The 16009-nt window shown below is 39.3% G+C and overlaps 1 pseudogene; it reads left to right on the forward strand.

The window, feature by feature from the left end:
* Positions 1–15186: 15186 nt before the first annotated feature.
* The window catches only part of LOC112315701 (mesoderm-specific transcript homolog protein pseudogene), a 34207-nt pseudogene continuing 33384 nt past the window's right edge, over positions 15187–16009 (forward strand).

A 16009-nucleotide genomic window follows, 5' to 3' on the forward strand; every position in this document is an offset into this window, starting at 1 on the left:
AAAATCAGTTTCTAGGTCAAAGTTACAGTAACTGCTCACTTTTTCACTCTTTCCCCTCTCCGGTGCTTCCCTATTTAACTAGATTCCAGCACAGGCACTGAGCTGGACACAATCCCTGTCATTTTAGCTCCTGTTGAACTTGATGTTTGGTTCACTACACGAGAGCAGCTTTGGTTTTCTGTGACTTAAAAGAGACATTTTGAGTCCCTGAGCCTTTGCATCAACTAGTTATCAGCAAAAGATACAAGGAAGCAAACCCTGTTAATTGATTCATTGACTCGCACCCCTAGACCAGTGCTGCAGAAGAAGAAAGCCTTTCCCAAAGCCTGGGGCTCTAGGAAGGTTTCCCCATTAGTAAGACGCTGGAGCTGCAATCACATGTTACTCAGACTGCTCGGTGCACGAGGACTGAGCCTTCTCCTTAACAAGGGAGAGGCTCCTAGGCCTCCCGCGGTGCAGGAAGGAGGCAGAGCCCAATAGCACTCCGTCCCTGTTTCCTTTCTGATTTTAACACTCAGTTGGGAATTTCTTTGTGATATACATCACTTCTCCTTACCAGCTGTGCAGGCAGAAGGAAAAGCAATTAAGGGCATTATTAATCACCCAGTTCCCACTGTGAAGGGTCAAGCTGCAGCAGGATTAGACAAAGCAACAGCAATTCTATCACCAATGGAGCAGACAGTTCAACATCTTATAATGGTGCATATATTTGGGTTTATTCTTTCTTGGCCTAAAAATCCTATTGCAGGTGTATGAACATCCCAGAGGCGATTAAAACCTTCCCTTCCTTTAAGTTTTGGAATTGAGTTCTAACAGTATTTGAGTTTGGCCAGCTTTGAGTCTCCTTTGGGAAGTTGCAGCAAAAACGAGTTGGAAGATGTATCTGCACTTCTACAGAAGAGAAGAGAAAGGGTCTTATTGCCTATTGTTATAATGTCTATATTGGAATTCTTTCTTCACTGAAATCCATGGAAAATCAGGAAGACATTTCACGGAAATAGTTCTATAAATATATTGAGTATCTATTGAAATTCTGTTCATTTTATAGGATTACTATTCAAAATTTTTGAAGTAGGCAAAAATTTTGAAGTGTCTCTTTTTGGAATTATTTAAATAAATCATAGGCATTAATAAGACACAAGCCCCCTTTTCAGGCCCTCTTTCCCAGAGCTGGCTGGACCCCATAAAGCATGACTGACCTAATTGTTTTATGAGCCTTTATCCTCAGGACTAGAAAATTACTGAAAGCGCCCTAAAGGCCCAGAGGTCCTGGGAACTTACATACCAGACCACAATAACCACCTGACCCTGTACCCAAAGATAACATCAAAACAAGCTGCAGCCTAACTGAAGAAAACAAAAACAAAAACAAAAAAAACCAAAAACCAAGCGGCAGCCTAACTGAAAAACAAAAAACAAAAAAACAAAACCCAAGCTGCAGCCTAACTGAGACACCCTGCTCTACAACCACTGCATTACCGGATAAAAACTCACAGCCCCAGCCCCTCAGTGCTGCTGCTGGCGCATATCTCTATACCTAGCCCTTTCCCTCTCTTGGGAAAGTAAAAATAGAAAAAAACCTTTGCTCTCTTACTTTCTTCTCTTTGTGAATTCTTTCATAGCCTGCATCACTGACCACCCAAACAGACATCCCATCATTTTACCTTTACATCCATGAATATGCACACATAAAAATAACCTCGCATTTTCTTACCTGTGCTGCTAATTACATCTGTGATACCGGCAGAACTTGGTGGTTGGCTTAGATACAAAGACCAGTCACCTTCCAATTATAAAACTAACTCATCTGGGTAGATGCTTTAGGAGCATTTTGGTTAACATCTTCTTAGAATGTTTTTGGGAATTGCTGTGGCTGAGATGATGGATTGGGGAGTGGAGGATAAGGAAGAAAACTAAATACAAAGAATTTTAATTTTATAGCCTCAACCCAAATACCTTAAAAGCAAATGGGTGTGAGGGAACACAAGAAGGACAGGAAGGGAAATCCCAGGCAGGACCAAACATAAAGTTCCCAAGGTGGCTACTATAGCCCCAGACAGGGAGGAGGAAGCTCAAACTTCCCTATGCCCATGACATTTTCTTTTACACCCAAAATCACTCCTCTCTGGTCTGAGCAATACTCCTTCATGGGCAATTATGAAGAATAATTAGTGTTTAAATAGCCTCTTGAGTGGTGTTAAAAAAATTTAGCTGAGTAAATTTGAGGGTCTCATTGAGTTTATGAAGCCATTCGTGAATCGGGCAGCACTGCATCTAGCAACTAGAAGGGTGCTCTGAGGGTTCATAGTACAACAGGGAAGGTTTTTATAGGAAGAAGGGTGGGGTGAGAGAATTACTGACAACAAAGAAAGGATCATTTGGGGGCCAGACACCTTTTTCCTCGGGGGAAGAAAAGGCAGAGGGTTTTATCATAAAAATTGCCTCCTCTTTCTATAGGGGATGGAGAGGGCCCTTCGGACAGATTACCTTACTGGCACTTGACCAGAAAATTCCAGACTGGTTGATGAAGATTACATTTTTGGGAGAGGTTCAAACAGCAATTAGATCAGGTATTAAATCTAGGTTTGGTGTCATAGGCTTTTAGTATGTTTGATGCCATTTTGGTCCTGTGGTTTTTTTCTTTAGCAGGTTGAACACGCAGGGATTGCTTCAGTAATCACAACAAATTTTGTCATGTAACTTTGGAAACCTCCCACCTCAGCTCTCAGAGCCAATATAGAGGCAACAGAAATTAATGGTTAAAACATGGATTCTAAAGCCAGGTTAACTGGTTCAAATGTGGATTCTTCCACTCACCTGCTATGTGAGCTCGAGCAAGTTGTTTAACTGCTCAGTGCCTGCTGGTTTACCCATCCCTACAATGGGAATAGAAGTTGTGTCTGTCTCAGGGTTGTTGTGTCCCTGGCACATATTAAGGACGTTGTAAATGTTTTTAAATAAAATTTAAAAAATAGAGGAGGAGGAGTGATGGTGTGCAGACATTTGGCACCATGTAATTACTAGGTACAGTTGATATGGAATGATTTCTCCTTGGGTTATAGCTCCTAATCAAACTCCAAAGCAAGCCAACTTTACTGGCTCATTTACCAGCTGTCCACACCTGCTACCAAAGAGTCTCCAAGAGGCCCAAAATTCCTAACAGGATGCCGCCTGTTATCTAGGGAAGTACAGTGTCTGCAAAGGGGATACATGAGCACTAATGACTTTCAGGTCAGGATCCAAATGATTGCTGCAATTTGCAATGTCATTAAAAGAGGAATAAACGGCAGGAAGTGCAGAGGATAGGAGAAATTTGAAGGGGTCACTACAGGTGGGTTCTCCACAGATGTGAGCTTTGTGTCTGGGGTCTAATAGACTTTGGGATTGTTTCTGACAGTGGGAAGAACAACTTGTCACACTAAGTCTGAAGGTAAATGCCGACATATTTCCGATAGCTCAGTTCATTTATCTTGGATAGCACAAATGTCCATAATTAGCCCCCAATTATTCAACATGTGGCTTCTCTTCTGTTCTCCCTCCTGCTGTCTGGATTTTGACAGTTTCTATACCGAGTTGCTCACACATAAGAAGGCATCAAATTAAATATGTCCATCTTACTACTCACTAATAACCCTGGTGAAAAGATTTTGGGCTGGGAAACTACAACCATTGGCTCAAATGAAAAGTTTGGATTAGCCTTGTGTTATGGGTTATACTGTGTCCCCCTAAAATGTCTGTTAGAGCCCTAGCCCCCGGTAGTTTAGAGTATGATCTTATTTGGAGATAGGATCTTTACAGAGTTAATCAAATTAAAATGAGGTTTTTAGAGTGGGCCCTTATCCAATATGACTGGTGTCCTTTAAAAAGGAAAATTTGATTGCAGAGATAAATATACACAAAGGAAATACCACGTAAGGAGATACAGGGAGAAAATAGCCATACAGAAGCCAGGTAGAAAGGCCTAGATCAGATTCTTTCCTCATAGCCTGCAGAAGGAACCAACCCTGCCAAAATCTTTATGTTCATCTTCTAGCTTCCAGATCTGTGAGACAGTACATTTCTGCTGCATAAGCCAACCAGTTCCTGGTTCTTTGTTATGGCAGCCCTAGGAAACTAATACTGGATTTAAATTCCTGCTTATATATTTACTGCCCCTGTGTCTCCCTATATATTTTCTTGTGTCTCCCTAGCTTTCACCAGCTAGGTGGCTAGATGAGGATAATCAATGGGTATGAGTAACAACAATGATATTTGGTTCCAACCCTATTAACAGAATTGCTAGACTCCGGTCTCCTTATTTGCCTCTTTTGTAATCACTGAAAATCTCTTACTTCAATACTTGATGCTACTTTCTGCTCTGATCTGTAGCTTTAGCAGTTGTTATTGACTTAGTGCGGCTCAAAGAAGTTCAGTTTAAGTGGAATCTATACATCTTTGTTTGACAAAACATTTGTGAAACTTATTTGACCGTAGAGCAATTTTGTCATATAACACATGGAGGATTCTTTGGAATTACTACCCACAGTATTTTTGCTCTTCTGTGAATAACTAAGGTGAATTTTCAAGGGGAAATGAGGATTAAACACTGGGTTGGGAGACAGAGTTCTTGAAATTCCCATGGGATGAAAACTAGAGTCATCAATCTAAGGTAGTTGACATTTTAGATTAGATAATTCTTTGTTGTGAGGGGCTGTCCTGTGCATTGTTGAATATTCAACCACATCCATGACCTCTACACACTAGATGCTGGTAGCCCCCACCTCCCACTCATGACAATCTAAATGTGTCCAGGCATTGCAAAATGTCCACTGGGGAGCAAATTGCTCCTGATTGAAAACCAGTAATCTGAGGTCACTTAAAAAGTTCACAAATTGGCCCTGGTTGGTGTAACTCAGTGGACTGAGCCAGGGCCTGTGAACTAAAGGGTCACTGGTTCGATTCCCAGTCAGGGCACATACCTGGGTTGCAGGCCCGGTCCCTAGTGGGGGGTGTGTAAGAGGCAAACACACATTGATGTTTCTCTCCCTCCCTCCCCTCTCTCTAAAAATAAATAAATACAATCTTTTAAAAAAAATTTCACAAATTGATACTCATTTTCCATATTGAAAGTACCAAGATAGATGAGTGAGCCAGAAAATCAAATTGCATGAATGTGTGTATGTCTTGAGGCGGCTTGAGGTAAAAAGGTAGGAGCCTCCATGGAGTCACTTACAAAAGATACAGAAAAGGGACACAAGACAAATCTAGGCCCATTTGCTCTGAGACCTCTGTGAGTTTGCTGGGGGGAATATTAGTAACTTTCCCACTTTTGCTGATTTTGTTATTGGCTATTTCTCCATATAGCAAGTGTCAGTAAAACTCTTATGGAAAACAGAACCTGTGTGTTTTAGGAACTATGAAGGAAAGTGTACACATAAAGGATTTAGACTTGGTAGAAGACTTGAACCAAACCAAGCTCTTGTCTGCATCAGCATCTTTGTGTAGGGTACTCATTCTACTTAGAGTGCATTAACCTAGTGTCTTCTCAAACGTTGCTTTCGAGGAGAAGCTTTTCCTGATCCTTCTCTTTAAAAGTATACTTCCTGACCCAGAAATGTGTTTTTTTTTAACCTCAGTGGTTAATTTTATTTTAATAAAGGAACAAAGATTTGCCCTGGCTGGTGTGGCTCAGTGGACTGAGTGCCGGCCTGTGAACCAAAGGGTCACTGGTTCGATTCCCAGTCAGGGCACATGCATGGGTTGCAGGCCAGGTCCCCACTTGGGGGTGTGTAAGAGGCAACCACACATTGATGTTTCTCTCCCTCTCTTCCTCCATTCCCCTCTCTCTAAAAATAAATTTAAAAAAAATAAAAAAATAAAAAAAATAAAGGAACAAAGATTTTATACTTCCTGAAAATATTTTCTTGTCTGTTATGTATACAGTAATTTCATCTATGTTGCCAAAAAAAGGGAGTATCATAAAGTCACATATAAGACAAAAAAAATCCTTCTAAACACATCTCAGGAAAAAATATCAAGTGGGTCATCTAGTCATTTATATATTGTCAGTAGACTATAATACATTTTAAGGCTTGAGTCAAACATACAAACATTTTGCTATTAGTAATAGAAATTCCAAAGATAGAAAAGGTGGTGACAGCTATAAGGAGGAGTTGAGAGCAGACTTGGTTCTTAAAATACATTGTTTATTTAGGCAATAAGGCTACATTTATTAGCTATTTTATTTTCTACAAAGTTATTGATTTCCTTTTCTGAGCCCATCACTGTTTTATGGCATATGAATTCAAAGTGAGTAAAATACAGCTTTTTCCCCAAGGGGCCTGTGGTCTAGGTGAAGAGATAGAAGCACTGATCTGTGTGTTCTCCAACACTGGCAAAGGTGAAAGAGTTTCTGTATAAAACATTGAAAAGGTTATCTGGCCAGGGGCAGTCTGCCCTACGTCCTCAGCCTCCAATTTATGCACAGAAATCAAAATGAAATAGGAGTGGCTAGTTATTTCCAGATTTAAGCAAGGGTTCCTCTTGCATGACTACTCTGAAAAGGGCTTCTACAGACCTTAGGCTTCTTATTTGAGTGGAAAGAAACAGTGACCAGTACATCCAGGTTTATTATAGGAGGAAGTGGGTGGATTTCTTCTTCCTGTGTATATTTTCACAAATATTTGTTGGGTAGCAATTATGTGCACTAGGCTAGAGATACAAAAATAAGATAAGATAAAATCCCTATTCAGAGTCTAGTGTGGAGAGAGATGTGAAAACTGTTTTAAAACAGTAAGATGATCACTCCAATGGAGGTAGGGATAAGGTGCTGGGGGAATGTGGGGAACGAAGTTCCCACATCTGCAGTGGAGTCAAGAAAGGTTTTCCAGGGAAGCTAGGCTTTGACCTGGCTGTGAGGAATGACAACTTTCCAGATGTCCAACCACAAAGAGATACCTGCTGGAAGGATGAGCCTGTGTGAATAGTCTAGGAGGCATGGTCTACAAGAAACTTAGTATTATTGGCACAAAAAAGGTAAGACAAACAAGAAGTAGAAAAATAAATAGAAAGTGAAGTCTGGGACCAGACCGTGAAGAATCTGTTGTATAGACAAAGGTGTTTACCTTTTATGGCCTAAAGTGTTGGTTTTCTAGCTGCAATTAGAATTATCTTGGAGAACATTTATAAAAATCCAGTGCCTTGTCCCAGTCCCAAAGATTCTGATTCAATAGGTTTGGGCTCAGATCTGAGCATTATTATTATTTTCAAACTTTTTATTGGAATAAAATATGCATATTCAACCAGTACTCTGGTCATATGTGGCCACTGGCTGGACTTCAAATGTACTGTTTTATTTCCCCCCTCATGTCTCGTCTCTTTTGTGCATAATACTCTTAGAATGCCTTTAGTTTTGACTTTGTTTCTCTAACTCTTAATTGGCTATCATTACTCAAGTCCTGCGTCACTTCAGGAGCCTTACTTGGTCTTTCCTGGCAGAGTTATGAATCCCTCCACATATTTCCATAGCACTTTGTACATGATTCTCAGCAATTGTTGTCCAGTTTACACAGTTTGGATCTCAGGCAGAGTACCATGACTGAATTATTCCACCCAGACTGAATGCAGTGGGGGAGACAAAATCAGAAGGGGGAATGGATACTGAGCATCAAAATGGCAAATATGTTGTCTTTATACTGGACTATGAGATCCTTAATAGCAAACACTGTGTGGTGTTAATCTTCAATTACCTTGTTCCACGTCAAGTTCCTGGCTCAATAAGTGTTGAGTGAATGGTTCCTGCCCTCAGTTTTAGAGACATGGGTTTATTCTGAAGTCTATTCTATTTGGCATTTATCTTTTCTAAAGTTTTTTCACTTTATTCTCTCAGGCCCCCACTACTTCAAGGATGGGAAAAAATTGCACAATGGATTTTGAAATTATTATCAACCAAAAAATGCATTTGCAAATCTCTAAATCAGCTTCTTTCCATTTGGCCCTCCGAGGAAATGATGCTAAAATGTAAAGGTCAATGATGGGAGGGAGGTAGGCCAGGCAGCTGGGGTCTAAACCCTTTGATCCCATGGACAAGTGCCCTCTGTCCCTGCCAAGGTTCAGATTAGAGATAAGGAGGAAACTAGAGGTTTCTGGACTCAGGGTGAGAGGTGCCCAACACATACTGAATTGATTGAATTGACAGGCCACATGGAGGTAGAAAATGCTGCTTTAATTCTGCCTTATCTGCTGAATTTTCTGTAAGGATCTCTCTCTCTCTCTCTCTCTCTCTCTCTCTCTCTCTCTCTATATATATATATATATATATATATATATATATATATACATATATATACATATATATATACACATATATATATATATACACACACACGTGCACACATGCACATACACACACAAATATACATCACATACACATTTTACTGTTGTTCAGGTATAGTTGTCTGCATTTTAATATATTTTAAAATTAGAGGGAGAAAAAAGCTGACAATTAAGGAAGTTCATATTTAAGTACTGGTTTATAGCAATTTTCCTAATTCTTCAGTCATTTCAAAGTTGTCATTTAATGGGCAACAGTGTTTCCCTGGAGAGAGAGAGGATGTATTCCATTAAACTTGTTACTACTTCAGGGGCAGACCGGATTTGGTTTTAAGAGGAGTAATGGCTTTTATATAAGGTGCACTTTATTTCATGCAGGGTGGTATGATTCATAAAATATAGTTCTTATACTTTAATTATCCTTTCCATGAATAAACCCTATTTCCTGAAGCTACAGTTCCTATTGTAAACGAGCTAGGTCCCTGTGCATAACCCTGTGCAATTGACTGTAATCTTGTGTAGCTGCAATAAATGTCACAAAATGCTTTAGAAAGGGAGATGAAAGGGAAGGAGGATGATAAGGAGGAGAGAGTAGGTGGGGCTGAACCTCCCCAGATCCCCAAAGAGAATATCGCCAACACCCAGATATCCATCAGAGCTCTGGGGAGAAAGATGGAGCTGATGGCTGAACTTTTTTTTTTTAAATTAAACTGACCATCTTCATAGAAGTTTGCTGTGAGCCATCGAAGTGGCTTACCTCAGAGCTGCTCTCTGCTTCCCCTGCCACTTCTGTCATTGGTCAGAATTTGTGGGCAGCTGGGATTCCTGGACTACTTCACTAACTCAGTAGAATTCTGTAGAGGCCTGACTGACATCTATTTTCTTTTTCTTTGTTTTCCCCCACAGCGGCACCTTTGTTTTCCTTTGTAGCAAGGGGGGAACTGGTGGCCAGCAATCCTGCTTATGTGCATTTCTCCCATCTGAGATCTCCTGCCAGCTGGCTTTCAGGAAAAAGTCCAATTTCTTTGGCATGGGATACAAATAGAATAATAAAAGTGATATTTTGGGACTAATAATTTGGCAGCAGAAAGTAAAGGCAGGGAGTAAATTAGCAGCAATTAAACAGTTTAGCAGGATATGGGCCTCAACCAGGAAGAAACTGTGCCAAAATTATGATTTAGAGAGAGTTTAGACAAAGAACATACATATACCAGGAGCCTATTAGGAGCCAAACCCTATGTTAAACGCTTTACATACATTACCTCATATGACAAAAGTAATTCTCCCTTTAATAACATATATATTTTCTCCTGTGGCACTGTTCAGAGCTGGTAACTTTATTTATTTGTATGGTTAGTTGGTTTAACATCTGGCTTTACCCACTAAGTTTCCAATTTGCCTAGCATAGTTGATGCTCCAAAAGTTTGTTGAATGAATAAATGACTATGGCTTAGTTTTGACTATTGTGGAGCCTAGATTCATGAGAAGAAACCTCATGGAATTCTAGGAAAACCTGAGTAACCAGTATGCAGGAAGGGGTTAAGCAGGGCAAATTGACCACTAGAGAACTTGCTCACTAATGTGACAGCTTCCAAATGCTTCTACTCTATGGCTTTCAGTTTAAATTCTTGAGAGAGATTCTGATTGGTCCAGCTTGAGTCAGCTGCTCACTCATGATTCAGTCAGCTATGACCATAAGGGCAGAGTCACATAGGAGGTAAGTATCTGCAGGATTCCTCCCTTGAGGGTAGTGGGTGAGGCAGTTCTCAGGAAAAGAGGGTTTCATATCACAACTTTATTGAGGGCTGAGAAGGGAACCCAAATAATGTTTTCTATCATACAGGTCTGGAAGGAAGAATGTGACATAATGTATAGAGATGTTTTGAAAACATATGCAGTATGGCACAGTGTCTGGAGGCCCACCTTCAAGGCCCAGATACAACCACTTACCTCCTGTGTGATCCTGGGCAAATTGCTTCATTCTCAGTGCTTTAGTGTCCTCATATACAAAGTGGGGATCATGACAGTAACAACCACTAAGACTTAATATGAGTTTTAAAAGAGATAATACATGTAAAACATCGAACAGTTCCTAGCATTGTAAGCACTGAATAGAAGTTAGATTAATGTCATTCTTACAATAAAAGATGAGAAAGTTCCATCTAGAATATCTTTTTTTCCTTTTAGTAAAATAAAAAAATCTCATCAGGGTTCTTTTATGATATTAAATTTCTAGGAGAGAGTAGGTCTTAGTGTGATGAATAATTCAAACTTGGAGAGACATGATTTCAATAAGTCCAAAGTATTCATTAAATCATTCAACCCTCAATTTTGGCAGTTTATTAAAACAACAAAGTAGATTTAACAATGCCCACACAGTTGCTTAAAAAATCAGTTTCCCTATATGTGCTAGTTGCAATGGCAGCAGAGGACAGAGATTGCATTTTAAAATCATTAGTTCTTCACCCAGACCCAGCATTGAAGACTGGGACCCATAGGCATGTGCTAATAAGGAAGTGATGAGCTCACCACCTGGCTTTTCAAGGCTCCCGACCTAGTCACTTTACTAATGCTTTAAGGATAAGGTGCAAATTTCGTAATCTCTAGCTGTTGTAGAAGGCAGAACAGGCAATTGGGTATGCTTACCCACCTATTTAATCAAAGGTCAGTGCATTGATTTTATTTCTTCACATTTAGCAACACATTATAACCTGAAACACATGTAACAAATGTCAACCTGCGCTTCTTAAGCCTAATGAATTCCTCTGCGAAGCCTTGGAAAGGCAATGAAGAGCAACTTGGGAAAGGGCTTTTCAGACTTTGTTAAGTGATTGTATATCAAATGTATGGTTTTCTTTTACCTTAATTACGTTCCCTTCTGGTTCCCTGAGGTCTGGGTTCTTGCTTTACATGCTGAGGGATATATCAATAACAACCTCCATTAAGGTCAATCTATGTAAGGAAATATTATATTATGACTAATTATAAAAAATCCTTTGAGATTCTGATTGCCTTTTGATTCTAATATTTCCTTTGGTTGTCAAGTCATTTATCATTTAAGGGCAGAATAATTTTCAGGTTGAGAGTGAAGGCGAAGGGCTCTTCTCCTTTAAAAACATCTTACTCTAGATTTTAGAGAATCTCAGCACTGGAAAGCAATGTATAGATGTGCTGGCCCATGCCCTATGAATTAGAGATGAAAAAACTAGAGGCTGGGAAAGTTACATGATTAGTTCAAGGTCACTCATCTGTATAGAGGCAGAGTTGAACTCTGGATTAATTGATGGAAGTTGTGTTCACTGCATATCATTAACAGAAAAGAAGTTATACTCCCATCACTCATCGTATAGAAAGAATGGTTAATGTGAGGAATATTTTGTTTAAAGTTTTGTGGTTTTGATGTTGTTCAGAGAGTCCAACTTTTATATTTATTTTACAACTTTAACTTTTATGGTTGACATACATAGCTATGGCTAATTTAATGACAGCTGTAATTGCCATATATCAGCTTAAACCAAAGGACTCAGGATTAGTCATTGGACTGACCAATATAATCTCATTTGGTTCTTTCACTTCATTGATGGTATAAATACACTGTATTCATTAAATTTTTTTCTTCTGAATTATGAGATAAAAGAAGCCCTCCAACCCAAGTATAATACTAAGAAAAATCTACTGAATATATGTATGCTCTTATTAAGGTAGTAATCTTTTAAACATTGGGAAAAGCTAAAAAGCTTCCCTGCAAGATGGTCTTGTGTGCCCCCTGCCCCAATATTTCATACAACAATTTTACTTCAGGAGGTCATTCTCACTCTTTTTAAAAAACATTTTACTTTTTATTGTAATATTTTTTTTACTTTTTCTTTATAGCATTACCACTTGTATGTATTCAACAAAAATAAAATGTTAAAAACATAATAATGTTTTATAAAATAGGATCATTAAATGAGTATTCTTCCATTCAACACTACTTTGTGTGTCATCTTCCATTCAACACTATGTTAGTGAAATGCATTCAAATTCACATGCAGCTGCAGTTTAAAAATGTTTGTTGCTATATACTATTCCAATTGTGTAAATATTCTAAAATATATTTAGCCATTCTTTTGAGGATGGATGTTAAGGTTGCTTCCAGTTTGGGGCTAATACACACGACATATTACAAACTAACCTGTGTGTGCCTTCTGCGGCACATACAGAGAATTTCTGTGGGGTTACACCTGGAGGGAATTGCTGGTCACAGCACATGCTCATCATCAAATTTACTTATAAAAATTGTTATAAATGCCACTTTTCCAAATTACAGCTTATCCTCATTATTTGCATATTCTATAATTGTGATTTCTCTTACTTGGTAGAATTTGTACCTCCAAAATTGTGCTCATATTGCTTGCATGGTAAACCATGGGAGTGCACAGAGTGGAAAATAATTGAGCTGCTGATGCTCACATCCCCAGCTGAGGTTGAATAAGGTGACAAGTATCCTTTACGTGTCTATTAGTGCCACATTTTTTACATTTTTGTACGTTTTATTCACTTTACTGTTTAAAATGGCTCCCAACTTTAGTGCTGAAGTGCTGTCTAGTGTTGCTAAGCAAAGAAGGCTGTGATGTACCTTAAGAAGAAAGTATGTGTTAGATGTTTCCTTCAAGCATGAGTTATAGTGTTGTGGACCAACAAATCTACAATGTATATTAAATAAGGTGTCTTTGAATAGAAACACACATAAAACAGGTTATGTATTGATTGGTTGATGAAAACATCGCTACTAGAGACTTGTTCCTCTAGAAGCAGTAGTTCAATATTTGGTAACTCATCATTTGTGGCAACTTCGTAGAATGTAACTACTGTAAATAGCAGAATCAACTGTAGTTGAAAATTTTCATTTCTACCAGGAATGTATGAGAGTTTCCAATGAGCCACATTCTTGAAAGCACTTATAATGTCAGATTTTAAAAAATTTGCCCATCTGGTAGATGTGCAATAATATTCTGCATATGTGTTTTGTGATGATTTTTCCTAATTTGTGATTTGCCTATTCATTTTTATGAACTGTGTGTGTAGTTCCCTACCCCTCCTCTCCTCCTTTTCCTCCTTCTCTTCCTCCTCAGCCTTCTCCCTGTATGGCTGTAAGCTTCTTGAGGACAGGGGCTGAGTTGTTTTCTTTTTGGATCCCACACTAGAGCACAGTGCCTTGAACCACATAATCCTTATCTTTTAAATAAATGTCATTTTTGAAAAACTTAGCCAATCATGTTTTCTGTTTTCTCTTTTATTTCCCAAGTCATTTGCATGAAACATGGGCCTTTTGCTCCTGCTGAGTAGTTCCACCTGCATCTTCAGTCCTCATGGTGACAGCCACATTGTTCTACTCATGGTAAGATGAGGGGCATCTTGGACTGTGTTTCTGATCTCACAGTGAGATTTACCAGTGGGCCTGGGGGATTCCTAAGTAACGTGAGCCTGCTCGCCTGCAAATGCCTCTAACAATAAATGATGAGAAAGTAATAAGGTGTGATATATTTTTCTTTATTATGGAACATCTCTGTAGATTTTCCTAGTCCAAATTTTAACTAAAAAAGAAAGAAAGCTATCCTTTTGGGCCTTTGTTGGTGTATTATGGAACAATTTCAGTCTGGAGTGAAATAATGACTCCTTTGGGATCAGAGGGATTTCAAGAGATTATAGAGGAACCTTGTTTTTTGTTTTAATTGTAGACAGTTTCGATCAGGGTGATAGATTATTTGTGACCAGTTGATTTAATGGGAAATGGATTATGATTAGAAATATGATTCAAAACCATGCCAAAAACCTTCACAAAATTATAACTATAGGTCCATGTAGGAGTAGTTACCTTTTCCCAACATGACAGAAAACACTCTGTAGAATCAGATTCTAGAAACACAGAGTGTTAGAACTGGAAAGAACATTAGTGATCTAGTCTCTTCATCCTATGTGAAAGTGGGAACCAGAGCCATGAAAGGGTTTACTGAAGATCGCACAGCCAGGTAGTAATTGAGGCATGCTTGCTACATAGGCTTTTTGACTTGTTTGCATTCTCCTCTGTTATGAATATGTGATGATAACAGACTTTGGTGAACTACAATACTATCACCCCATAATCTCAACATGTTGCCTCTTCTCTTAATTTGACTTCTCTGGTCCTTAGCTCGCTTGTGTATAAAATTGAGGTTGGGGGACTAGATGATATCCAAGTTTGTTTCTATTTCTAAAATTTCATTCTTTCATGGCTCTTTAAAAAAATAAAATAGAGATAGTTGTTTAAACAACCTTAGGATTCTTTGCTTCTTCAGTCTTATCTCTTGCCACTTTGTGCCCATCCCATCTCTTCAGTTATCAGTAGAACTAAAAGTACTGTTCTCCCAATGCCCCAGGTTTTCTTGTCTCAGAGCATCTGTACATGATGTGCCCCCTGCTGTCTTTGCCTTGCTAACTCCTATTTGTTCTTTAAGGTCCAGTTGGAGTTGGATTATAAGAGTAAGGTTCAGTTTAAGTTGGAGCATCAACTTCTCAGGAAGCCTTTATTAATGTCCTCTTATAAGCTTCCCCAGCCCCCAAAGGCTCTTGTTATCACAATGTTTATCATTTGTATTGTAACCGTATACTTAGATCCCTTTCTCTCTCCCTTTCTATGTTGTGAGCTCCTCAGCTCTGAACACCAGTGCCTACATCATGCCAGAAATATAGAAGTCCAATAAATGTTTGTTTAATGATATGTAGATAGATTGCCAATTGGTTATCTTCAAGAGATGACCAGCAATTCCATACCGTGTCCATATCTCATCTTTCCGCAGACTTTGACATCTTGGCATTGGCTGGTGGGCACAGCCAGTTTGTGTCTTGGATTGAATAATGAATGTGTTAAGATTCACTTTCCATGAGCCACCTCTAAACATTGCCCCTGTGAAGGCCCTTGGTGCCCCTTTGCTGAAGGAAGAAGCTCAAGGTGAGTGACTTTTGAACCTTCGTCACTAAGGACAGCATGAAGCTAGTTGTTTGCCATCTGGCTCACCTGAGCACGCCAAACTATGTTCCAAGGATGGGCTCCAGAAGGAAGTGCAGGCCCAAGGAACATGTGGCTCCTGTGAGTTCACAAGGTCTGATGTACATAGGCAACCTCTCTAGAGTTCTGGGGATTTAGGTGTGATGTTTTCTTTGTAGCTGGTGGATGAAAAGAGGTTAGTCATTCTTTAAAATGCTCAGAGGTTTTTCCCTCTGAATTTGCTGAGTGGTTTCTAAGATGTGTTAACTCAAGCTTCTATTAATTGCTTCTGATTTCTGGTTAACTGCTGGCAATAGCAAGTGGTTGTCCTGAGAGTAGCAAAGGCGTATCCCAGGATAACAGGAGTAGGGATAGAATGGTGTAAATGGCACTGGGTTGCCTAGATCCAAAAACCCAGATTACCTAGGCAGCCCAACAAGCCACTTAGCAAGGGGAGCCCAGAAGGGAAAGCTTGTTTGGGACCCCAAGGCCATCAGGTGTATGGAAACAGAGGGCATGATTCTGACAAGAACTAGGAGTCTGCTGTATTAATATTCATGCTAACCAGTGAATGGAAGTTGACCACCAAACTTGAGGAAAGTTGCTTCTCAACACCTCAGTGTGTCAGAATTCTGCAGGGGCCCAGGATAAAATAAGAGGAGTATTATCAAACAGAAATCAGGAAACTCAAGA

This window comes from Desmodus rotundus, chromosome 8, assembly GCF_022682495.2.
Source record: "Desmodus rotundus isolate HL8 chromosome 8, HLdesRot8A.1, whole genome shotgun sequence".
In the NCBI taxonomy this organism is placed as follows: Eukaryota; Metazoa; Chordata; class Mammalia; order Chiroptera; family Phyllostomidae; genus Desmodus; species Desmodus rotundus.